Consider the following 26,258-nt stretch of genomic DNA (forward strand, 5'->3'; position numbering starts at 1 on the left):
CTGACTGGACATCTGGATCCATCCATGCCTGAAGTAAAGTTTTATCCCTGTGAGTTAGCTCCTTTATTAGCTTAAGACAGTGTGAGTTAGGTTTCTGTTCTTGCAATCTAAAAGAATCCTGACCTGTGTCCTCTCATAGGAAGAGATCTCCGTGGACTGAGATAGTAACGTGTTGGGTTGTTTGTATTCTCTGAGAATTCTGTCCATTATTGGTTGGAAGAGTTTGGGACAGAGGTTTAGGGACTTAGGATCCTCCTTGACTCTGCCTACAGAAGGAAGTTAAGAATACGAATGAAGAAAATGCCCCCAAAAGTCTAAGGAATGGTGGATTAAAATCGTTTTACCACTTACTGAGTACCTATTACATGCCAGACATATTTAAAATGTATTTATTTATTCATCATATATTAAGTGGCAACTACTATGTGCCAACATGTCTTAGGGAGCTTCCATTCTAGTGGGAGAACTGAGTCTAACCTTGCCAAGTAGGTACTATAAGTCCCATTTTACAGATAAGGAAATTCAGAGCTCAGAGAGGAGGAGTGAGTTGCGTAAAGTCCCACCTCTGGACAAGAGTGGAGTCAAGACTCTAATGTGGTTCTGTCGGACTTCAAAGTCCATGCCCTTGTCATCACTCCAAGCCACCCTCTTTGTAAACCCTGCGCTTAGGAAACATCACTCGGTTCCTATCTTTGCCTGGGAAGGGAAAGGGGGAGGCAGGGGATCCTATACATAGCCCCTGGCTCAAGAGTTGGGACCCACAGCGTCTCAGTGCTTGGCCATGTTTATGTTGTTGGTCAGACAAGCCTGAGTGTGTCTGCCCAAATGGACTGTGAGTTGCGTGATGGAGGCTGGGGATTTTGTCTGAGGATGCTCCAACAGCCAGAGAAACTGGCACAGGGCTGCATTTGGCCACCCTGCCCAGCCTGTGGCTTTTTAGTTCACCCAGGATCCTAAGTTCCCAATGCACCCCATCTATCCCAGCCCACCCCCATTTGGGAAATACACTAATGGTAGGATGATGGAGTTAGAGAGACCTGGCTTTGAATGCTACAGTAGTAACTCGAGCAAATCATTTAACTCTTCTGTGCCTCATGTACCCCACCTGAAAAATGGCATTACAGGACCCACCTTACAGGGTCGCTACAGGAACTAGACAAGGTACAAGCTGGATGTGTTCCCAGAACTACATGTAGCACACAGGAGGTCCCACATGAGCCCCAGTTATTCTCCTCCCCTACACGAGCCCTCTCCCTTGAATCTGGCTGGCTCACCTGGGCATCTTCCTACAGCCCAGCCCCACCCCCCATCCAGTCCTAACGACTTTTGCAGCCCATCCCTGGTGGCAGTAGCTGAGAGACCCGAGACTCCCAGGGCCCCCGGGCTCTTTAATCAGCCTCTGTGAGGGCTGCAAGTGATTCAGCCTGCAAGTGATTCGGCACCGGGCACAACAACAAACAGGCCTGCAGGGAATGGCTTCAGCAGAAAGATGTTGGCATGTCTCTATAGCAACTTGGGGAAAATATTTCACGTAAAAGTCCATCTGCTGTAACATAAAGGGAGTCCCAGCCAATAATCGAGTTGTAACTAGTTATAAATTATTCCTAATTTGCAAGCTTTACTTTACCAAACCACAAAATACACACACACACACACACACACACACACATACATTTACAGAGAGACATGCGCTATATACATGCTTATACACATGTGCACATACATGGACAGTCATGAGACAACAGCAATGCAGTTGTGGCTGGATTGTCTCATCTTACGGTGCTGATTAGTCAGCAAGCAGACGTTGACGTGGGGGCTTGATGATGTGACCCGAGCAAGCAGACATCAGTGACCTCCAAGGCCACAGTTAAAAGGAGAGCGAGTTAAAACTCGCTATGTTACCTAAGTTATTGTGCAGTCTAGAGCTCAAATCTTTTTGTTAGTTTTGTTGGTTTCTTTCAAGGGAAAAAAAATTGTTTTTTTTTTTTGCTTCTGATGTCCGTGTAAAGAAAGATTTATATTGATTCATCGGTATAAAATGCTTTGTGGAGGCTATCAAAGCGGAAAAAAACAATGTGATAATTCTCATTGCGATGCTTTATGCATTGTCAGCACTTCAAAGTAGGGGGGAAGGGGGCCCAGGGGGTCTGGGAGTTTCTCGTTGTGCATAGTATCTAGGCTGTAAATGTCCTGCAAGTCTGGAGCCTCTTGCGAGATGCCCACTCTGGCGTCAGATCTTTCTTCTTTTTTGGTCATTCCCCACTTTCTGTCTGCTCTGCAAAACTCATGTGGCCGGAGGAAGAAAAAAGGTGGTGGTGAGTGGGAGGGAATGGAGGTAAGCAAGCGGAAGGTGTACATCACCTTCTTCCTCTTAGAAAAACCAGTGGCTTCCCAGCCAAGAATGTCCCAGGCCGCCTCAGGGATGGGGGATGGAGACGATGTCACCAGACTGATCCCAAAGAAGAATCACCATGATTGCCGTCGTCCTTCGAGCCACGTGCTGTACCACAGGCTTGCACCTCAACTCCTTGAGAAACGTGGCATTTTTACCTGCATTTTATGTTATATCTCACTTATAATGAGACCCGGAGAGGTGGAGCGCGAGTTGCGTCAGAATTCAAACCCAGTTTTGTCGGATTCTAGTGCCTCGGCTTCTTCCTGCGTGTCTGGAAAGACACAGAAGAGGTCGTTCCCCAAAAGAGAAATTTCTAGCAGGAGACGTCTACTACCTCAGAAAGTCAAAGGAGCATCAAAAACCATTTATGGGGCACCCAGGTGCCCCAGTCGGTTAAGCATCTGATTTTGGCCCAAGTCATGATCTCACGGTTTGTGAGTTCAGGTCCTACATCGGGTAAGCATGAGCCCTGCTTTGGGTGAGCCTGGCTTCTGTCTCTCTCTCTCTCTCTCTGCCCCTCACTCACTTGTGCCCTCTCCCTCTGTCTCAAATAAATAAATAAATAAATAATAAAATAAAATAAAATAAAAGCCATTTATTAACCCAGACCCACACCTGCACTTCACACACGTCCGTTGTCTTGTTTTGTTTCAACCTCGTGACATTCCACAGATGAGTCCACTGAGACTCAGAGACCTCAAGACACTTGCCCAGGGTAACACAGGTGGTCAGAGTGTCGGGGAGCTGGCCTCGGCAGTCAGGATGCCAGGCCTCAACGCCTGTGAACCCCTTCACGACTGTGTGCCTCTGTCGGGCTGTCCCTGAGGCTTCACGGTAAACTCCCGCAGGGCAAGCAGGGCCCATCGCCCACACCCCTGCCTGCTGCAGGGCTGAGCACCGATCAGGCCTGGACCCCGAGAGCGTGTGGCCTTGATGAAATGCAGCAGGGGCAGGGGCAGGGCCCCTGGCAGAAAGGTCAGCAAGGGGAAGAGGGCAGGAACACCCTGTTACCAGATCTGGAAAAGAAATGGAAAGTGAAATACTTGGAAAGTAACCTCGGCCGGCCTGGAGGAAAGCGTGTCAGGATGTTTCCAAAGGCCTGGATGAGCAAGCCTTTCCCCCCCACCCACCCCAGCGACACCTCGCTGGAGGCTCAAGGGCGTGTGCAGAAATCATGGCGGAGGCTGCTCCTGGCCCGGGTCCCTGGGGTTCAGGTCACTTCCAGGGACAGGCTCTGAGGAGCCAGGCGATGCCTCCACAAGGCCCGGGGGCTATGAAGACGGCCGCCGCCCCTCTTGACTTTCCCCTGCTCTCCTGGGAGGACAGGGGCTTCGGCTGCAGGATCTTAGGTCCCCACCATCCAAACCTTCTCTCAGGGGCCCAGAAAGGCCCTCCCCGCCAGGGTGACTCGATTTGCAATCAGCATCCAAGACCTTCCATCAGACTGTTGAGTCGGGGCCTTGGAACGGGGAGTTTGCAGCTGCAGGGGAGGCCGCCATCTGTCTGTCTGCTGAGTACGTTTGCGAGGCAGCCTGGCTTCAGGCATAATCAGGATGAGCGGGTCAAGAAATTTGACTCAACAGACCCAGCCCCTAGTCTGGCCCATTTTTCTGTTCTTTCTCTCTCTTTTTCTCCCCAGTGCATTACAAGAAAGAGAACACCTTTCAAAGGTCAACTTGCAGCCGCCTTTTGTGTGGTTGGATTGCCAGCGCTGAGCTGGTGTCTAAGCTGCTCTGTGGCACGCGAAGGGTTGGAGCGGGCCCGGGGGAGCGGGGGGCGCAATATCCCAGTACTCCCTCCTGAGCGCAAGAGGCCATTTCAGGATCTCTCCTACCCGCTGGGAATCCACCGCCCTGAGGGTGAGCCAAAGGCACGGCCTCCACTGACCTCTGCCCTCCCTTAGCTCAGCCAAAAAAAAAAAAAACAAAAAACAAAAAACAAACAAAAAAAACCAGTCCAGAGGACTGCAGGAAGCCTTTCAGTTAAGCAAGCAAAAACCTCCAAAAACTCCCATGGAAGCCCTAGAAAGCTCTCAGGCCAGATCTTTTGCATGGGAGATCTGGCTTGGAGAGGCAGTGAGGCTCACCTGCCCTGTCCCCCCGCCCCCCTCGCTCCTCTTCCCACCCGACCTCCACCCCCCAGCCCAACCTTGGCCTCCACCATCCCTGAAATCTCAGCCAGGATCCATCATCAAAAGCTGCCCTCCAGTGGCAGGAAGACGTGCTCCCATGAGCCAGAGGACAGGCCCCTTGTGGGAGGCTGTGGTGGGCGTAGAGAGACTAAGAACGTGGAGTTAGACAGACCTGCTTCCTATCCCATATCGGCCACTACAAGCTGTGGGGCCATCTATTCCACCTCGGGAGACTCAGTCTCCTTATCTGTAAAATGGGAACAATGACCTCATCCATCTTACCCATCTCATGTGGTTTGTGAAAGGGTAAAATGAGATGGTATGCATGAAGCACTCAGAACTTTGCCCTCTGTGCCCAGCAAAGAGAAAGTGCTCCCAGAATGACAGTGACCATGTGTGGCTATTATTGTTACCATTTCCAACGCGGACTCGGGGGTGCCCTGCACGTGTGTGTATTTGCGTATGTGCAAGGGCATGTGTGCACGCGCACGCACTCCCAGACAAGCCAGTCAGTCGAGGAGCACCCTGTGGTCACAGCCTACATCTCTGTATCCTCACAGGGTTGAGAGTCGGGTAGGATCTTGGGAAAATATCCGAGGCCAGAAAGGGGACGTGTCCTGGGGGATAGTCACTAGCCGGCATGTAGCAGAGTGGGACTGAAATGTTGTTCTTATTTCTTTAGATTCCCTCTCCTCATGCATCACATACTCAACAAATACTTCTGTTGACCGGCGTCAGCTCCTGGCTGGGCCTGGGCTCCCAGGGTGAATGAGATGGTTTCTGTGCTCGCAGAGCCTGAAGCACAGGCCTCCAGCCCCTCACACATCTATGTGGCTCCCTGCACTCCCATCCTGTGCACAGTTAACATCCTGAAGGCACCGGACATTCTGGCTGCTTCCTCTCAGTTTTGGGGTCTAAGCCTCATTTCCCTCCATGGTTGGTGGGCTCCTCCAGGGCAGGCCCCCCACTCCACCTGTTCTGGGTAGAGGATATGCGTGTCACAGCTCAGACCACACTGCGCCTTGCTTGTCCTCAGATGGATCAGTCTCTCCCCTCAGACTCCATAGGCAGACATCTCCTCTGAGCCGTGTCAGTGCCTGGCACAGGGTGGAACCCAGTACGTGGTGGGCAAATGGTGAGTGAATGACCGCACAGGGGAAATAAGGTCAGTAATTCGTTGATTCCTTTACTCATTCACCATACCTTTATCCCAAATCTACCCTGTGACGGGCTCTTGGATATAGATATGAACGGGACACAGTCCCTGAGCTCAAAGAGGCCCACTAAACGGACATGAGCAATGGTAGATGTGTGTGCAGGGGCCAATGGGGCCCAGAAGAGAGCGAGTTCAAGTCAACTGGGAGGTGGGAGATGAGCAGGAAAAGCGTCAGACTGAGTGACACCCAGACAAGGTCTGGACAGGCAAGTTTACCAGGTGGACATGGAAAGGGCAAGCTTTCTGGGCAGAGGCACCCACGGGGGGAAAGGCTCTGAGGTGCAAAACACTCTCGGAAATATCAGCTTTACCACCTGGCTGCTTTTAAAACAAGAATAACAATAGTAATAGCAAATATTTATGGGGTGCATCGTGCCAAGCACTGTTCTAAAGCCTTATGTGTATTAATTCAATTAATCTTCTCCAATAACCCTGTGACTCGGTCTGTTATTAGACCCGTTCTTCAGAAGAAAAAACCGGGCACAGGGAGGTGAAGCGATTTGTCTCCAAGAACTCATAGCTACTTAGTAGCCAAGCTTATTGGCAGAGAGGAGATAACTGACCAGGCCACAGAGGGTCTTAACTTATTAGATAAAGGCATTGAACTCTGCACTGAGGGCAGGGGAGAGTCACTGAAGGATCTGGGGCAAGGAGTGTCCTGATCTGTTTTTCATTTTGACAGTTTCTTCTGGGACAGTGAGGAGAACGGACTCAAACTTCCCAGTAGCTATGAGTCGAGAGAAGAGAAGTAATCCCTTACACATGTTCACTAAAGAACATACACACAAGAAAATTCATGCAGGCATTTTCACAATAGCAGAAACACAAACGCTTATCAACAGGAGAGTGAATGAATAAAGAATACTGGCTACACGCTGCGGAATATTATACAGCAGTGAAAATGAATGAACCACAGAAACATGCAACAATCTTGGTGTATCAGTCGCTGATCACTGTGTAACAAACCATTCCAAACTTAGTGGCTTAAACGGCCATTACTTATTTCATTCATAATTCAGCAGGTAGGCATTTGGGGCTGGACTCAGCTGCGCAGCTCTTCTGGTCCCAGCTGGGCTTCCTCATGAATCCGTGAGCAGTGGAGAGTCAGCTAGGGTGATGGTGTCCATTGGGCCACATGTCTCTCATCACCCAGCAAGCTAGCTTGTTCACATCATGGAAGGTTCCAGGAGAATGAAGAAGAGCATACAGACTTTCAATGCCTAAGCTCAGAAATGGCACATTACCACTTTTGCCACATTGTATTAGTCAAAGAAATAGACAGCTGGAGAGTTTTAAGAAGTGGGGTAAGAGACTCCACCTCCTGATGCCCCCAGTGCATCTAGTCACCTTGCAAAAGGGATGTGGGGGCAGGAAGAGGGATGACTGTAGCCATATTTGCAAACAAACTAGTGTGCCTGGAAATATAACATTAAGTGAAAAAAAAAAGTAAATTCCAAAAGATTACCTCCCAAAAGACACCTGTTCATAAAACTTAAAATTAGATGTTCAGAATACAGATGGATGAAAAAAAGATTTTGTTTAAAACGAATGCAACCGAGCAAAAAACTCTGAATGCAGGACAGTGTCCTCAGAGGGCAGAAGGCAAGGAGATGGGACAGGGGAATGATGCCTTTGGAATGCAGGTTATGGCCAAAGTCCTTGCTTTTGTTTTCATCATTAAAAATGACAATTTTTTAAGTGGGCCATATAGAAACCTTGATTACCATTAGTTAAATCGTGTGTCCTCGAGGTCCAGAGAGAGAGAGAGAAAGAGAGACTGAGAAAGAGGAAGGGGCCAACACATACCGCACCAGAGGTAAAATGGCCAAGACGTGGGCATCTCTTAGATGTGAACGAAGAAGGGAAAAGAGGATCAAGGATCGCTTCTGGAACACCAGCTCGAATGGCTGAGTGACAGCACCAGCTCTGAGCTAGGGAACCCTGTGAGGGAAGGCCGTTTGGAGAGGACCAGGGGTTGCGTGTGGGGAATGTTGAGTTTGAATGCCTGTGGAGCTCCTGGAAGCGAGGTCCCCTAGGCTGCTGGTTTTCCAAAACTTGGGAGAAGGGTCAGGGCTGGAGTAACAGGAGCTTTAGCAGATCTGAAATGGAGACCATCCCAGAAAGGCCTGCGTTACATCAAGATTGAAGGCCTCCCTTCAGCGGAGAGCCACCCCCAGCTGTCTGGCTTTGCTTGGGCCCTCGCCTCACCCAGCCCGTCCTGACAGCTCCTCGGGGCACGTCCACAGCCAGGTTTCCCTTCTTAGCAGTCAGGCCTCCACCCTGAAATCCCGGGCCAAGCGAGTAAGCTTGGAGTTGTGGCTGAGGGGGGCCCCAGCAGCAGTCTCCTCCCCCGGCAGGGCCAATGGGACCCCAGAGGGGGCTGGATGTTTGTGCAGATGACATGTTTATGGCCCAACCTCTCCTTACTCATGCTTTTGGCTTCCCCTCGCTGATTTTGGCTGGGTGGGTCCCAGTTCTGCTGCTGGATTTGGGAGCCTTGGGGCTGGGGCTGAACAGAACTTCCTTTAGTGGTTCCAACCAAGGACGGTTCCAGCCCCTTCCCCCAGTCCCCCTAGACCTCATATTTTCCCACACCCAACTTTATTACAGAATGCTAGCATCTCAGAGCTGGAAGGGGCCTCCGGCATCATTTCATCCAACATCTCCTTTCCTAGATGAAGAAACTGAGGCCCACAGAGAGGAAGGGACTTGCCCAAGGTCACCCAAGCAGGTAGAGACAGAAGATGCTGACATCTCGATGCACAGCTCGGGGCTTTGAGACCATCCTGCAAACACCAGCTTCTTTGGTTGCTGTTTTGTTTGGGAAAGGACAGTCCAGCTTTCTTAAGCCTGCCGCAGTAACTTTCTCTCCTCCCAGGGAGGCAACAGACAGTGACGGACTCTGCTTTTACAGTTTAATTCCATAGGAAATTGGAAATTGCCTGTCAGAGGTGTCCGGGTGGCCCGGCTGCCCCGCCCTGACCTGGCGGCCAAAGCTTCTCCCTGTTCCTGGCTTGGGGGCCCTTTTCAGAAGCTCTTCCGAGGGCTACTGTGGATTCTCTCCCTGCTCTTCCTCCCAGGGCAGGATGCTCGCACAGAGCAGCCAGGCCTGGCTGGGGCCCTAAACCCTGACATTTAGCCGTGCTCTTTTCCAGCAGTCTCTGGCCCTGAGCTCCGGCCTGGCTTCCGTATCATCTCCTGCCCCGAGTTCCCAGGGAAATTGGAGGAAGGGGCTCCCTGCCCTCCTCCGGGAATCCTGGGCCACCAACATTCCCTGAGAGGCCCTGCACTGCTCTCCCAGAACTCGTCACCTTCCTGGGGTTTCTGACATTGCAGTGGGCTGCCCTTACTCGTTCCCTTCTCTGGGCATCCCCTGCACTTGGGATCCTGTGCTGGCACCTCCATCTTCCTCAAGAAGCAGCCTGGTGGCTTCAGGAGTTCAGTGTTGCTGTTGTGCCATCGTTACAGAGAAAGTCTCTGACTTCTGGCTCCTGGATCAAACCCTGGCGTCACTGCTTTTGAGCTCTGTGATCTTGAACAAATCGTTTCATTTCTCTGGGCCTCAGCTGTCTCATCTGTACAATGGGGATGATAACAGTACCAAATGTATAGGGTTATTGTGAGGATTATATGGGGTAGTGCGTGTCAAGTGTCCAATAAATGTTAGAACTGCTAATATCCTATTCTTGCATCCACCTCATCTGGCCCCTCAGGGCCAAGCCCAGAACTAGGCTATGAGAGTCGAAAAGCGTTCGGGAGCTGACCCCTTAAACAACTGGTGGAAAGAATGCAACACAAGCAGTCTACACCTTCCGGGTCCCAGTCAATGCAATGAATCCTCACTGTGGCTTCCTATGGGTTGATACTACGCTTGTGGCTAGAGACACAATGATGAGCAAGGTGGATATAGTCCCTGCCCTCCTGGCACTCCCCTTCCAGAGGTGGGGTAGGCAAGTCAGGGAGCCCTCTCAGCACTGTTGAGGAGACGATGGCATGGTAGAAGTGAGCTCAGGGGTCTGTGGGCCCAGAGGAGGCACTCCTAACCCAGCCTTAGGAAGCAGGGAGAGGAGGTGAGTCGGCAGCTGGGACCTGATGAGTGAGCGTGTGTGTGTGTGTGTGTGTGTGTGTGTGTGTGTGGAGGTGGAAGCCAGTGTCCCAGAAAAAAGGAGCCTCATGCACATACGCCTGAGGGAGGAGTAGGAGAACACACATGAGGCTGCAGGAGGGGAAAGAGGCCAGACCTCAAGGGCCTTATAGGTTTGTTCTGAAGACACTGGGGAGCCATTGAAGAGTAAAGAGCAGAAGAGTAGTAAAGGGAGACTTGCCTTTTAGATTGCCTAGTCAGTGTAGTGAATGGACTGGAGGAGTGAGGCCTGGAGGCAGGGGGATATACAATGGGGCCATTGGAGTAACCAAGTGACAGAAGATGGCAGAATATGGGATAAAGTTCAGTATTTGGGATGACACTAAGGCTGCTCTAAAACGGTCCACTGAGCCTTCCCAGTCTTACCTTCGACTAAAACTGAGTTCTAAGAATCCGAGGAGATCCATGGGCCTGGACATGTCATGCTAAGCATAAAATGCAAGTGTGAGAAATTATTATCTCTGGGATAGTTAGTGATGGGTTTGCTAACCATACCCACGTAAGCCTCCTGCTGAATCTAAAACCAGCATCTCCTCTTTGAGAAAGGCCTGGGAATTTATTTCAGTTTGTCCCCAGAGAATCCTAATGGATACTTGCAACTGGGGACACAAAATTGAATTCCATGCCATCCATTCCAACTAGATGCCTTCACTGTTTTACCCCCGTGGGGCTTCTGGATGAAGCACACACACACACACGCACACGCACACAGTCCAGCCTAAAGGCTGTGGGTGGTGTGGAGGATATAGGTAGTCCCTAATTTTCACTTTGAAGATTAGAGGGGATATGGCATAAAGGAAATATTAGAATCTATTTCTACACTTAGAAGCCTCAAAATCATTTAAATGCCAACAATCATGCTCCTTTTCTTGTCTACTAGTTCTGGCTTCCTGAGGTCCAGCCTAGCTGTCCACAAGGAGCTATATTGGGGTAGGGTGAGGAGTATTGTTAGCATTTGGAGTTTAATTGCGGTACCCTTAAGAACTTTAGCAAAACAGTGGGGCGCCTAGGTGGCTTAGTCAGTTAATCCTCCGACTTCAGCTCAGGTCATGATCTCACAGTCTGTGAGTCTGAGCCCCACGTCAGGCTCTGTGCTGACAGCTCAGAGCCTGGAGCCTGCTTCGGATTCTGTGTTTCCCTCTCTCTCTGCCCCTCCCCTGCTCATGTTCTGTCTCTCTCTGTCTCAAAAATAAATAAAGACATTAAAAAAAAATTAATGCCTTCAGGGGATGAATTTAAGATCAATATAAAATAGATCAGTGCAGAGTTGCAAAGTTATCTAAATATGACTAGATGGCTCCCAGACCTACAAGATTTAACTCAGAGCTATTGAAAGATCTAAAGAAATAACAAACTCCATTTCCAGGCAATATGGCAGATTAAATGTACAGAAATGCTATCTCATTACAAACACCTGAAACCTGCTGGATAAAATATTAAATTCTCTTTGTATACATGGACAAGTCATTAGACATTCACTTTAATTGTCAATCGTAAGAAAGGGTTTTCACTCTGAGAAATAAAGAAAAGTACTCTTCTATCTGCAGTGCTCTGTATATCTAATATCTGGAATACAATAAAAATTTATAAGACATTTAAAGAAGCAAGTGCGAAATATTATTATAACCAAGAGGAAACACAACCAATAGAAACAGATCCAGAAGGGATAGTTATTGGAATTGGCAGAGAAGGACTTCAGAACAACTATTATAAATATGCTTAAATTTTTAGAGGTACAAAAAGATAAAGAGATTGGGCATTTCTGCAGAAAACTGTAAACTCTGAAAATAACAAAGTGTAAACTCTGAAACTAAAATATGTGAAATAAAAAATTAATTAGATGAACCCAACAGTGGATTAGTCAATACAGAGAAAAAGATCAGTGAACTTGAACACAAGTAAATTGAAGTTATCCAAAGTGAGGAACAGAAAGAAAAAGAATTGAATAAAAATAAACAAAACATCAGTAATAATGATGTTTAATACTGTAAAATATAAAACAGCCTAACATATGTGTAATTTAAGTCCCAGAAAGAGTGGAAAGACAAAATGAGACTTAAGAAATATTTGAAGAATTAATGACCAAGATTGTTCCAAATTTGTTTAAAAAAAATACAGATCCAAGAAGCTCAACAAGTCTCAAGCAAGATTTAAGGAAGAAAAGAAAGAAAGAAAGAAAGAAAGAAAGAAAGAAAGAAAGAAACATGTCATTGTAAAATTCTTGAAAAACAAAGATGAAATCTTTTAAAAAAAAGCCAGAGGAAAAGAAACATATTATATTGAAGAGAATAAGAATGAAATTGATTGTAATACACAATGCAAGTAACAAGAAAGTTGAACAATCTTCTAAGTACTGGGGTGAAAAAACTATCAACCTAGAAATCTATATTTGGAGAAAATATCCTTCAAAACAGAAGGCAAAGCAATGATATCTCAAGATAAACAAACAGTGAGAGAATTTGTAGCTCCCAGATGCACCTAAAATAAATTAATTGCTAAAAAAAAAAGTGGGGGGCCTCTGGGCAGAAGAGAAATGATATTAGATGAAAAGTTGAACCTATGAGAAAGAATGGAAAGTGCCAGAAAAAATAAATATGAAGGTAAAAACAAAAGTCTATTTTTTCTCTTTGCTTAATTTTTGAAAGACAACTGAGAGTGTCAGTGAAAGAATGTGTGGTAAGGCTTATAATATATAACAAAAGTAAAATACAAAAAAATAATAGTGTTGACAACAAGAGAGGGTTAATGGAAGTGTACTTTTGTAGAGTTTTAGCTTAAACATGAAGTTTTATATTATTAATTGAAGATATATTGTGATAAATTAAGGATGCATGTTTCAATGTCTAGAGCAAATAAAAAAATAATAAAGTAAAAATGCAGAGCTAAAAGGCCAACAGAGGGTATTTAGAAGAATAGTTAAAAGCCCTTGATTAATTTTTTAAATGCAAGAAAAGAAAATCAAAGGAACAAAAAACCAGAAAAAATAGAAAACAAATAGCAATATGTTACATTTAAGCCCAACCATATTAATAATTATACCAAATGTAAATGGGCTAACAGCTCCATTTAAAAGACTTCTGCTTTTGGCCAAGATGGAGTAACAGGAACTGTATTTACCTTCCCACTGGAACATCAATATGTTAAAACTGTTTTCAAGATGAAATGAACATCTGGAACAGGGGATGGTGATTCCTGAGAGATGGAAAATATATAGAATGACCATATAATTGTCTTATTTATGCCCTGAGGGTGTTGCCAGAGAAACTCGGACAAGCCCAAAAGATTCCTCGAGCTGAGGAGACAGAGCTAAGAACCCAAGCAAAGGTACCTAGAGTTTGATGGATAGAGTATTAGAGAGGAGACAGCTACATGGAGCAGCAACACTGGAGTTCTGCAGAGGGACCTCTCCATGTCTTCCACAGAGTACTGATAAACATATGTGTATGAGGAAAGTGCTTGAGGCCAGAGAAAGAACCACTTAAAGGGGTTAGAGGGAACAGTACACAGAGCTCAAAAAGAATCAGGAATAGGGACTGTTCTCACCATAAAGACTGAAAAAACTCATAACTGAAGAACAGAGTACTCAGAAGGGTCTTAATTCAGTGGGAGAAGAGGATAATTAGCTTTAGAAGAAACACTGTTCATGTCCCATCTAAGATATCATAAAAGAAATACCTAAAAGGGTTAAAATGGTTCTAAGTAACTAAAGTTTATCCCAGAAAGAAAAGACCCTCAAGAATATAGGAGTGTAAAAATGTACAACCAATAACATCAAATTCAAAATTTTTGGTCTTCAACAAAAAATTACCAGCCATCCAAAGAAGAGGACATAAAATACGTGATACATAATGGAGGGAAAACTCAATAAAAACTGACAAAGAACTGACAGAAATTTCAGAATTGACAGACAAGAACATCAAATTAGCTAATACATTACATTCCAGTTGTTCAAAAATTAAGTAAAGGTATTAAAGATATAAAAAAAATCATGATGAATTTATAAAGATGAAATCTACAATGTCTGAGATGAAAAAATACTGAATGAGATTAAATGTATTTTAGGGGCATCTGGGTGGCTCAGTTGGTTGAGCATCTGACTTCGGCTCATGTCATGATCTTATAGTTTGTGGGCTCGAGCCCTGAGTCGGGCTCTGTGCTGATAACTCAGAGCCTGGAACCTGTTTCAGGTTCTGTGTTTCCTCTCTCTCTGCTCCTTCCCCACATGCACCCTCTTTCTCTCTCTCAAAAATAAATAAACATTTAAAAAATTTTTTTTTAAAAAGTATTTTAGATATGGTGGAAGGAAATATTAGTGTATTTGAAGACAGTAATGGAAACTATGCAAAATGAGACATAGAGAGAAAAAAATAACTTAAAAATGAAAAGAGTATGAGTGAGCTGTGGGACAATTTCAAGTGGTATAATATATATGTAGTTGGAGTCCCTGAAGGAATAACAGAGACAGAAAAAAATATTTGAAGACAGAATGGCCACAAACTTTCTAAATTTAGTGAAAACTATAAATCCAAAGACCTAAGAAGCTTAACAAACTTCTATCTCAATAAACCTGAAGAAAACTACACCAAGGCATATCATAATCAAACTTACTCAAAACTGGTGATAAGGAAAATATCTTAAGAGCAGTCAGAGGGCAGGGGGAAAGACACTTTACATGCAGAGGTTCAAAGATAAGGATGACATCAGATCTGTTTTTGAAAACAATACAAGCAAAGAGACAATAGAGCGACATCTTGAAATTAAAAAAAAAAAACCCTAATAACCTAAAATTGTATACTCATCCAATATGTCTTTCAAAAACAAAGTCAAAATAAAGACTTTTTCAGACATACAGAAAGTGAAAGAATTCATCACAACTCAACTACAGAATAATAAATGTCTTTAAAAGTCCTTCGTTGAATAGAGGGAAAATGATGCTAGAATTAAGCCTGGATCCACTCGAAGGAATGAAGGGCTCTAGAGAAGACACTCAACTGGTAAATATAAAAGATTTACTGAAGTGATAATTTAGTTTTAAAGTAAACATGATAGTATAGAGTGGTTCAAATCTTACATATTAGTAAAATGTGTAAAAATAGCATAAAGACTGTGAGGGGAGAAATGGAAGCATACCACTCTAAAATTCTTAAACTGTATGAAGTGGCTTAATATTATTTAAGAGTAGGTTGTGACAGGTTAAGGATGATACTATAAATGCTAAAACAACCACTAAAGTTACCAGAGAGCTATGGTTAATAATCCAACAAAGAAGATGAAATAGAATCATAAAAAGTTTCAATCCAAAAAAAGGCAGAAAAAGAGGGAAGAGAAAACAACAGATGGGAAAAATGGAAAACAAATATCAAGATGATAGACTTAAACCTAATTATATAATCACATTAAATGTAAATGTTCTAGAAACCCCCATATAAAGGGCAGAGATTTTTAGGTTGTATTTAAAGAAGAAGAAGAAGAAGAAGAAGAACAAGAACAAGAACAAGAACAAGAAGAAAAGACACAATTACATCCTGCTTATAAGAAATATATTTTATATATAAAGATAAAAATAAATTGAAAGTAGAAGGATGAGAAAATAGATGAGAAAAGAGTCATTCCCAATCAAAAGAAAGCTATAATGGCTATATGAATATCAAACAAAGTAGATTTCAGGGCAAAGAGCATTACTAGGGAAAAAGAAGCTCATTTTAAGTTAAAAAAAATTTTTTAATGTTTATTTATTTTTGACAGAGACAGAGACAGAGACAGAGACAGAGTGTGAGCGGGGGAGGGGCAGAGAGAGGAAGACACAGAATCCAAAGCAGGCTCTAGGCTCTGAGCTATAAGCACAGAGCCTGATGTAGGACGCAAACCCACAAACCACAAGATCATGACCTGAGCCACCCAGGGGCCCCAAGAAGCTCATTTTATTAGCTAAATTAGATAGAGTTCAATTCATCAAGACATAACAACTCCAAATGTTTATACACCTAATACAGAGCTTCAAAACACATGAAACAAAAGTGATAGAATCGAGCTACAGTGAGAAATAGACAAATCCATCCTTATAATAAAAGATTTCATTACTCTTCTCTCAAGAGTAGATAGAATAAGTAGACAGAAAATCAGTAAGGATATAGAAGACTTGAACAACACTATTAACCAACTTGACCTAATTGGCATTTATACAGCACTCCACCCAACAACAGCAGAATACACATTCTTTTCAAGTGCACAAGGAACATTTACCAAGAAAGCATATTCTGGGCTATAAAACAAGCCTAATAAACTTAAAAGGATTCTAGTTATACGTTCTCTGACCACAATGAAATCAAATTATAAATTAATAACAAAGATCTCTGGAAAATCCACAAATATTTGAAACTAAATAACACGTTTTTAAGTAATTGAGGGGTCAAAGAAAAAATCAAAAGGAGAATTAGAAAGTATTTTAAACGGAATGAAAGTAAAAAGGCAACATATCAAAATTTGTAAGCTATCACTAAATCAGTACTTATAAGGGACTATATAGCACTAATTGCCTCTATTAGAAAGAATTCTCAAATTAATGACCTCAGATTTTACCTTAAGAAACTAGAAAAAAAAAGAACAAATTAAACCCAAAGAAAGCTAAAGAAAAGAACTAATAAAAAATCACTATAGGGGCGCCTGAGTGGTGCAGTCGGTTAAGCGTCCGACTTCAGCCAGGTCACGATCTCGCGGTCCATGAGTTCGAGCCCCGCGTCAGGCTCTGGGCTGATGGCTCAGAGCCTGGAGCCTGTTTCCGATTCTGTGTCTCCCTCTCTCTCTGCCCCTCCCCCGTTAATGCTCTCTCTCTCTCTCTGTCCCAAAAATAAATAAACGTTGAAAAAAAAATTAAAAAAAAATCACTATAGAAATTAATGAAATAGGGGTGCCTGAGTGGCTCAGTTGGTTGAGTGTCTGACTTCGGCTCACATCATGATCTCACAGTTCATGAGTTCAAGCCCTGCATTGGGCTCCATGCTGGCAGTGCAGGACCTGCTTGGGATTCTCTCTCTCTCCTCTCTCTCTCTGCCCCTCCCCTGCTTGTGCTCTCTCTCTCTCTCTCTCAATCTCTGACAAATAAACTTTAAGCAAACAAACAAAAAAGAAATCAATGAAATATAAAACAGAAAAACAATAGAAAAATCAACGAAACCAAAACCTGGCTCCCTAAAAATATCAATACATTTAAAAATTTCTACCTTAACTGATTGGGAAAGAGGAAGAGATTATACAAATTGCCAATTTCAGAAACAAAGAGAAGTGACATCACTGCAGATTATATCCCTAAAACTCATAAAGAAAATAATTTTTCAGTTAAAGATTATCCCAAAAACAAAACTCTAGACTCCAGATGGTTTCATTGGTATTACTGAACATTTAAGAGAGAAATAATATCTGTTATACACAAACACTTCCAGAAAATTGAAGACAGGGAGTATTTTCCAATTTACTCTTCAAGGCCAGCAACATCCCAATGCCAAAACTAGGCTGATAAATAACAATATAAAAAAACCTACAGACCAATATCTATCATGAATCTAGATGCAAAAATTCTAGGGGCACCTGGGAGGCTCAGTTGGCTAAGCATCTGACTTCAGCTCAGGTCATGATCTCACAGTTCATGGGTTTGAGCCCCGCATCAGGTTCTGTGCTGACAGCTCAGAGCCTGGAGTCTGCTTCAGATTCTGTCTCCCTCTCTCTCTGCCCCTCCCCCACTCGTGCTCTGTCTCTCTGTCTCTCAAAATGAATAAACCTTAAAAAAATTTATAAAAAAAATTCTAAACAAGATTTTTGCCTATCAAATCCAACAATATGTAGAAAAAATAATGCATTATGATGAAATGGGATTTAATCCTAGACATACAGGTTGACTTAATATCAAAAATTAATCAGTGTTACTCACCATAGTAAAAACTAAGAAAAAAAACCATTTGATCTTCTCAATAGATACAGAAAAAAGAATTTGACAGAAATCCAACATTTACTCCTGATTGAAAACAAAACAAAACAAACTCTCAGCAAACTAAGAATAGAAGGGAATCCCCCAATCTCATAAAGAATGTTTATTTAAAAACCTGCAGCTAACATCATACTTAATCCAGAAAAACTGAATCTTTTCTCCCTTAGATCAGGAACAAACCAAGGATGTTGGTTTTTAACACTTCCATTTAGCATTGTACATGAGACAATCTGTGCACTTTATTATGTTAATTATACCTCAATAAGATCGTCTTCATAGGCAGAGATTATTGATTAGATTTTAAAGTGATATTGAAATGTAAACCATAATCGACAATTCCCTGTAAATATGAACACTCAGGACAAAAAAAAAAAAAATCAGACACAAGAAATAGGAGGTCTTACCATCAAGAGAGTTCCAAAGAATGGTTTTCTGAGAAAATGATAATTATCTCAGAAGAAAATTTTGCAATGTGAGCAGGAATGTAAAATAAGGGAAAAGGTAAATGTGGGCTAAATCCACACATACATTTTTATGCAACAAACACAATATGTATCTAGTTTGGCGGAGAAACAAACTAGAACAACGATAATGATCAAAATAACATTTTAGGAGAACATAATCAGAATTACAGCATTTGAAGATTATTTTATTGTTTAGTAGGAAGGCAGAGATATTAATTAACTTTCTATCTTATTTAGTTCAATCTGCATGCTAAAATTTCTGGAGCAACCAACTGGACATTTAAAATAAATTTCTAAATAACTCATTGATCTAAGAAACAGTGATATATTTAAATTTTTAAATGCTTAAAGCTAAATCATAATAAAATTTCTATAACATTAAAAAGCTAAACATTTAAGAGCACAGCCCTCCCCCATTAAAATAAAGGATATAATAATAAGAAGAGAAACTAATGAAAAATAAAGCATATAATAAAAAGGATCGGTAAGGCCAAAAGTTTTCTTTGAAAAGGCTAATAGACAAATCACTAGCTACACTAATCCAAAGAAAAACTGGGGCAATAAATAATATTAAGAATGAAAAAGATACATAAACACAAATACAGATGATATTAAATAGATAATCCAAAGATATTGTTAAAAAAAAAAACTTTGCCAATTGATTTGAAAACTTTAACAAAGGAACAAATTCCTCAGATAATATAACTATTAAAACTGACTCAAGGGTAAAATAGAAAATGAAGTAACCTAATGACCACCGAATAATCAAGTCAATAGTTTAAAATCTTCTTACCAAGAAAAGGCAGGGCTAAACATCTGTGACAAGTAAGAAAGTGTTATAGGTACAGGAATAGACCAAAAAAATAGACCAATATAAAAGAATAAAGAACCCAGAATCAGACTTGTGCAAATAAGGGCACTGGGTTTATGCCAGAGTGACACTGAAGATAGGTGATAAAAGATGGACATTGGCACTGGGACTATTATCTACCCACATGGCAAAAGAATGAAATTGGATTCCTATTTCATAACATCGCAAAAATAAACTTCAGGTAGATTAAAGTCTTAACTGTAAAAACCAACGTAGGGGAATACTATTATGACTTTGGAGAACGGAAGGATTCCTCAAACAAGATGCAAAAAGTAAAAATCATTAAAGATTAATAAAATCAAGTATGCTAAAATTAAGGACATCTGGGAGTAACGATGGCTCAGTCAGTTGAGCGTCTGACTCCTGATTTCGGCTCAGGTCATGATCTCACAGTTCATGTGTTTGAGCCCCTTCATCAGGCTCCTTGCACTGAAAGTGCAAGTTTAAATAAACTTAAAAAAATTAAGAATCTCTGTTTGTAAAATGATACCGTAAGTAAGATGAAAAGGCAAATCACAAATTGAATGTATTTACAACACATCTAACTGACAAAAGAATATCCAGAATATGTAAAGAACACCAATAAGTCAATAAGAAGACAAGTTGCACAATAGGAAATGGATAAAAATCATAACCTCTTCAGAGAAGAGGGAAAATCAATGGCCCATAGAATATGAAGATATGCTCAACCTCAATAATCTTCGAAATGCCAACTACAATCCTAATGAAATACCATCCTGCACCCATCAGAGCCTTACACTGACCAATGTTGGTGAGAACATAGTCATGGAAATTCTCATAAACTGCTGGTGGGTTTTACTTTTCACATATAAATCGTATAACCATAAGGCACTCAAGAGCATTTGTAATTAATGACCCACAGTTTCTGTGCATGAACATGGATGCCTCTCAGAATCATAAAGAGAGTAAGAGAAGAAAGTCATGCAGTAGAATTCGATTTAGATGAAGTTTAAAATCAGGCAAAACTAAACGATGTATTTTTAAAGAATATGTACATATGTGGTAAAATGGAAAAGAATAGAAATAATAAATGATAGGCACAAAATTAAGGATAATAGTTTCTTGGAGTTTGGGGGTGAGGGTTGACAAGAATGCAGGAGAAATCCGTTTCTTAAGCTGAGTGGACAGTAGCTGGATATTGATCCTCTTTGTATCAGATATATGTTATCTGTAATCTTTGTGCGTGATCCATTTGATAATGTATTTTTATTTTTATTCTTTTTAAAGCTTATTATTTATTTGGAGAGAGAGAAAGAGCATGTGAGCAGGGGAGGGGCAGAGAGAGAAAGCGAGAATCTCAAGTAGGCTCCACACTCAGGGCAGATAGTACGTTTTTAAATAAAATAATTTAAATATAATAATTTAAAAGAGCCTAGGTTAATATTAATATATAAAGAGTTCTTATAAAGTAGTATGGGTTTGAGATGCCTGGGTGGGTCAGTTGGTTAAGTGACTGACTCTGGCTCAGGTCACGATCTCGTGGTTCATGAGTTCGAGCCCTGCATCGGGCTCTGTGCTGACAGCTCAGAGCCTGGAGCATGCTTGGGATTCTGTGTCTCCCTCTCTCTGCCCTTTCCCTGCTCTTGCTCTGTCTCTCTTTCTCTCTCAAAAAGAAATAAACATTTAAAAAAAATTTTTTTAAGTAGTAAAGGGAAGGTGAAGATGAGCAAAGGATCTGAATGATTCACCTTAAACACCGAATGACTGAACATACAAAAAGGTGCTCAACTTTACTTATAATAAAAGGAGTGCAAATTAAATCATAAGATACAAGTTTTCTCCTATCTGATTCTCTCTCTTTCTCTTACTTTCTGAAATATATGTAGGAAGGAGGCACTTTTATACAAGGTTGATGAGAGTATAGACTGGTACACGCCTTACAAGGACAATTTGGTAAAACCTATCAAAATTTAAAACACATTTTAGGAATTTATTCTATAGATATAATTACTCCTGTGTGCACAGGAGCAAGGTATTTAATCCCCCTGTGCCCTGGTTTCCTTATCCATAAAATGATAATAAAAGCACCTGCCATCTAGATTTACTTTTAAGATTAAATAGGTTAATACAGAAAAGTGTATAAAATGGTGCCCAGTACTTGCTAAGAGCCCAACAAGTGTTAATCGCTATCATTATTATTATCATTATAAGAGTCTTTTCTGCATTATTTGTAGACATCAGGAGTGGAAACACCATAAATGGTCATCAATTACAATCTGATTAAGTTATAGTGCATTCCTACAACGAACATTATGTAGCCATCTGGTAAACTGAGGACCGGATGTCAGAGAGGATATACCCTTCTGTGCTGTTTGAACTTCTCCCCATGTATGCTGGATGTATGCATGAAGGAGAAGAGGAGGAGAGAAGGGGGGAGACGCAGCGGGAGAAGAGGGGGAGCAGGAGTGGGGAGGGGAAGACGTGAGCATCCGGCCTGAGCCCTCTGAGCGACAGTGTTGGTCTCACTGCACCTTCATGTTTGGTGTGTCAGACTCCGGGGCTCCATCGACCTAAGTCCATCCCGAGGCAGGGATCTGTCTGGCCTTATTGTGGAGGCAAACTCGGGATTCTGCAAAGGAGCACGACACATCCCAGACAGTGAGGTGGCCCTGGACGGTGGCAATGAGATGAGTGTTCCCTGGAGGGGCAAAAGGGTGGTCACATGTGGACCCTCCATTTCCACCCCCAGGCCCCAGGACTTCCTCCCAGGTCTCCCGCACCCATGGCTTTGTCAACCTCACCCTTGGGAGCTGTTTGGCACCAGGTCCCTGGAAGAGTGGCCCACCCCCTGCTTCCCCCTTCCTGGGCTTCACCACCTCACCCGACTCCCAGCCTCTCATCCTGTAGACTCACAGACTCTCTTTCTAGAATGATCACAGAGACCAGTCTTCCAACCACTGTTGCCCGGACCAGATGCTCACAGCAGCTGGACCAACACACCCAAGTAGGTGATTCAGAGGACAGAATGGGCTCAGAAACACGGGTGAGAGAGAGGAACGCCTCCCTCGTCTCCCCCTCCCCTTCCTCCCTTGTCTAGACCAACCTTCCAGCAAAACAATGGCATCCACCATTTATGGAGTGCTTACTAAGTGTCAAACCTGCTCTAAGCCATTCCGTATCCTAACAGTGTTGGTCCTCACAACTTTGGGGGACATCTGAGATGCAGAAGGGTCAAAGTACTGCCTTGGGTCACATAGCTAGAAAGCAGTGGATTCCAGATTTGAAGGCAGATCACGGATCTCTGTCTCTCCAGAGTTCATGCTCTTAAATCCTGGGATGAAGTGCTTCCCACGGACTCCTCCCGAGGGGCTGCTGGCGGGGAAACGTCCGTGGCTGTCACCGTTTGTGAGGAGTGAGGTTGGAAGATGATGGAATTTTAGTGCTGGCTTCGCTTGTCTGAAATATCTTTTCTGGGGGAAAAAACCTCACTCTGTCCTATGGTGTGCCTTTGGCTTCCTTCTCCCTCGCCAGTGCTAAAGTCCAGCATATTCTCCCCAGAGTGGCCTGGGATGGGTGGAACTCACATGGAAGCAACACCCTGCCATTGTAGAGCCAAGCTTTGTTGCCGATACCTCCCCACCCACTCCTGCAACATCTTTCAGAGCGGAGTTTGGGACTGAATTCTCCATCTCTAATTGCTATTTCTCCTGGTTGAAGTATGAAGGGGACTTGGCCACATTAAAGTTATATATTTTCCTCAGTATAAAGAACTTGCCCGCCTCCTCCCCACAACTAACTTTCAATGAAGAAAACAGCCTTTGGTATTTGGACACAGCGTCACCCATTTCTCCCCAGTCTGATAAAGGGGCCCATTACTTGATGAAATGACAGAAAAAAGGAACCAAGAGGGGTGCCTGGGTGGCTCAGTCGGTTAAGCGTCCGACTTTGGCTCAGGTCATGATCTCACGGTCCGTGAGTTCAAGCCCCGCGTCAGGCTTTGTGCTGACAGCTCAGAGCCTGGAGCCTGCTTCAGATTCTGTGTCTCCCTCTCTCTCTGCTCCTCCCCCACTTGTGCTCTGTGTCTCTCTGTCTATCAAAAATAAATAAAATGTAAAAAAAAATTTTTTTTAAAGAAAAAGAAAAAAGGAACCAAGAAAGGGCTGTGTGGTCAAAGGCAGGTACGTCTGTATGCACGGACATCTCTGGACGTCCTCTGTTGACTGCATCGCCTTCTCTGGTCTCTGGGTGTGGAAAGTTCTCTTGGGGGGTGACTGATTTGCTTCAAGACCTTGGGTGGGACCTCAGGAAGCTCTGGGGCCTCTTTTCCCACAGAGAGGGAAGGATTAGCAGGTGAGGAGATGGTAGACTTCAAATCTTATTATTTTTTTGAGCAAACATGATCAAGAAGTTAGTAAAAAAAAGACTCTTCTGAAAGCTGAGGTAGTCAGGAACTGCCTGGGTGAAGGTGACAAGGAGGGAGAAATAGGGGATTCGGCCCAAGACTGAGTGAAAAGAGTGAGGAGATAAAAGATGGTGAGGGGGTTCCAGCTCTGGCTCCACAGAAGCAGCCTTCAGGGCTTAGACGCCTTCCCTGTTGGAGTTGGTGGGAGCCCGAGGAATGACCTCAGGGCTATGTCGTGGCCTCACCCACCCTCCCCACGGCCATATCCACTTCTGGGCAGACGTCACAGCTCATCTAATGCCTCCTCTGCACTGACACACACCCTCACTTGTCAGCCTGCAGAGAGGTAAGGAGCTCAGTGCTGGCGTCTAGAGCTGTGTGATTTAGGTCCTCGGTTTCTTCGTCTCTTAAACAGAAGCAACGATACTCCCTGAGACCCATGGTTTGGGGCTGAGCTGTGTTCCTGGCTGGAGTAAACACACAACAAACAGCATCTTCCGCTGTTGTTATTAGCATTCCTATTCCTTTCCCTCCCCTTTCAGCCCCACGCTGTCCGGAAGCAATTCAGAAAGGAAAATTATCGAGTTTCTGCCCGCATGACGATGTCTTCACAAAGATCAGGAAAACATGGATAGGAAAGCAGCTTCTAGCTTCCATCCCCGAAGCAGCAACCCGCTGCAGACATAAGAGCTGGAGACACTTTGAATCTGGGAGATGCTCCTGTTTTCCTGTTCTTTCCATAATCTCCATCCAGCCATCATTTCCTTTCTCTTTGGTTCTTTACTTTTTTGTGTGTGTGTGAGCTCTATTCTGCACTCTGAAAAGTATATGAAGCATGGTGTGTGTACTCTGCTGAGGTAGGCAAACACCAACATTTCCACGGTTTTACTCAAAAGGACTTACTTTCTTTGTAAAGTCAAAGCTGGTGTTCCTCAGCAGCAATGGGGTGCCCAAGAGGGAAGCCCCTGCTCCCGGGTGTGACTCAGGGATCCAGAATGATGGCAACTCTCCTGTCTTCATCACCAGGCTCCCTCACTCACCTTGGGAATCAACACACAGGCAGCAGATGAAAGGAGAGGGTGGTTGGAGAGGCCAGGACCGGAAGTGGCACAAAGTACTTCCACCCATGTTCCATCGGCCAGAGCTCAGTTTCACGGCCAAGTTCACTGCAAGGGAGGCTGGGAAATGTGGCATGCGTGTGGGTCCAGGACAAAGAGGAGACAGTGGCCAGCCTTGGCATCTGTGCAGTTGAAAGCACACATCCACGGAGTCACCTGCCAGGCCAAAAAGTAAGAAACCTTAGTGTCCCTTTCATGTCACATGCCCTCCCTTCCCTCTGCAGTGACCACTCTCCTGACTCTCCTGATAATCACTTCTCTGCTTTTTCTTGTAGTTTTCCACATATGTACTAATTCCTGGGTCTTTCATTACAAAAAAAAAAAATTAAGCTGGGGCGCCTCAGTGGCTCAGTTAAGCGTCTGACTTCAGTTCCGGTCATGATCCCATAGTTTGTGAGTTCAAGCCCCATGTCTGGCTCTGGGCTGACAGCTCAGAGCCTGGAGCCCGCTTCAGATTCTGTGTCTCCCTCTCTCTGTGGCCCCTCCCCTGCTCGTACTCTGTCTCCCTCTCTCTCTCTCTCTCTCTCTCTTTCTCTCTCTCTCAGAAATGAATGAACATTAAAAAAAAAAGCTACTTTGTTTTTTGAAGTTTATGTTTGAAAAACACTTTCCGTGGTGACTTAAAAGTCTCTCTACCTGGATGCAAACTAATGCATAATGGTAGTAGTCAGTATCATTTAAAGAGCACTGACTAATTCAGGCACAGTGCTAACTGTTCTGCATGGAATTTCTCATTTAATCCTGGTTACTCTGGGAGGGAGGTACGGGTATTATCCCTGGTCTTCAAATGAAAAACCTGAGCTTTGGAGGGTCACATGGCTAATAATGGCAGGGCTGGGATTTGATCCCAGAGAACAGCCCAAGCTTTTAATCTGCATAACATGCTGCCATGGATATTGTGGGCATCTTGTTCTTACTACCCAATATCCATTCTCCCTTTCCTAACACATTTCTCTCAAAGAACTATCCTGTTACCCACACTCGGTCTACAGGGTTAATGTGGGGTTCCATCTCCAGTCCCAAAATGGGCAGGTGATATGGGCCTAGCCAATTCTAATATTGCATTTCCCTGGCCATGGTAATTTGTTCAGGGATGAGTATGTGACCCAGCCAGAATCAATGGGTAACAACAAGACTGTTGCAACTAGATGTGGGGTATTTTGGCAGAGCCACGAAATGAAGAAAAAGAAACTGGGGCCTGATTACCTTTCTTGATGCCCTGGAGCAAGCCATGCCTGAAGTCCTAACTGCTTTTGCATATATGAACTAATAAATTCCTTTTTCCGTTAAGCCAATTTGAGTCAGGCTTCTGTCCTTTAAGTAAAAATATCCCCAACCTTTACACTGAGTAAATGATGTTCACAAATGCTGCAGGAAATGCATTGCATTGAGGATAAAGCGCTGTCAAAAAGCCTTCACAGTTAGTATTGATCACTTGAAGACTTAGACAGTTCCTCTGCCAGGGATTAGACAATTCCTCTCCTCTCCTCTCCTAAGGAGAGAACAGAAAAAAAAAGAATCCTTCTCAGCTGTAGGATAAGACCTCCCATTCTACTTCCACCTCCTGCAGAAGAG

Source organism: Prionailurus bengalensis, chromosome A1 (genome assembly GCF_016509475.1).
Source record: "Prionailurus bengalensis isolate Pbe53 chromosome A1, Fcat_Pben_1.1_paternal_pri, whole genome shotgun sequence".
Classification (NCBI taxonomy): domain Eukaryota; kingdom Metazoa; phylum Chordata; class Mammalia; order Carnivora; family Felidae; genus Prionailurus; species Prionailurus bengalensis.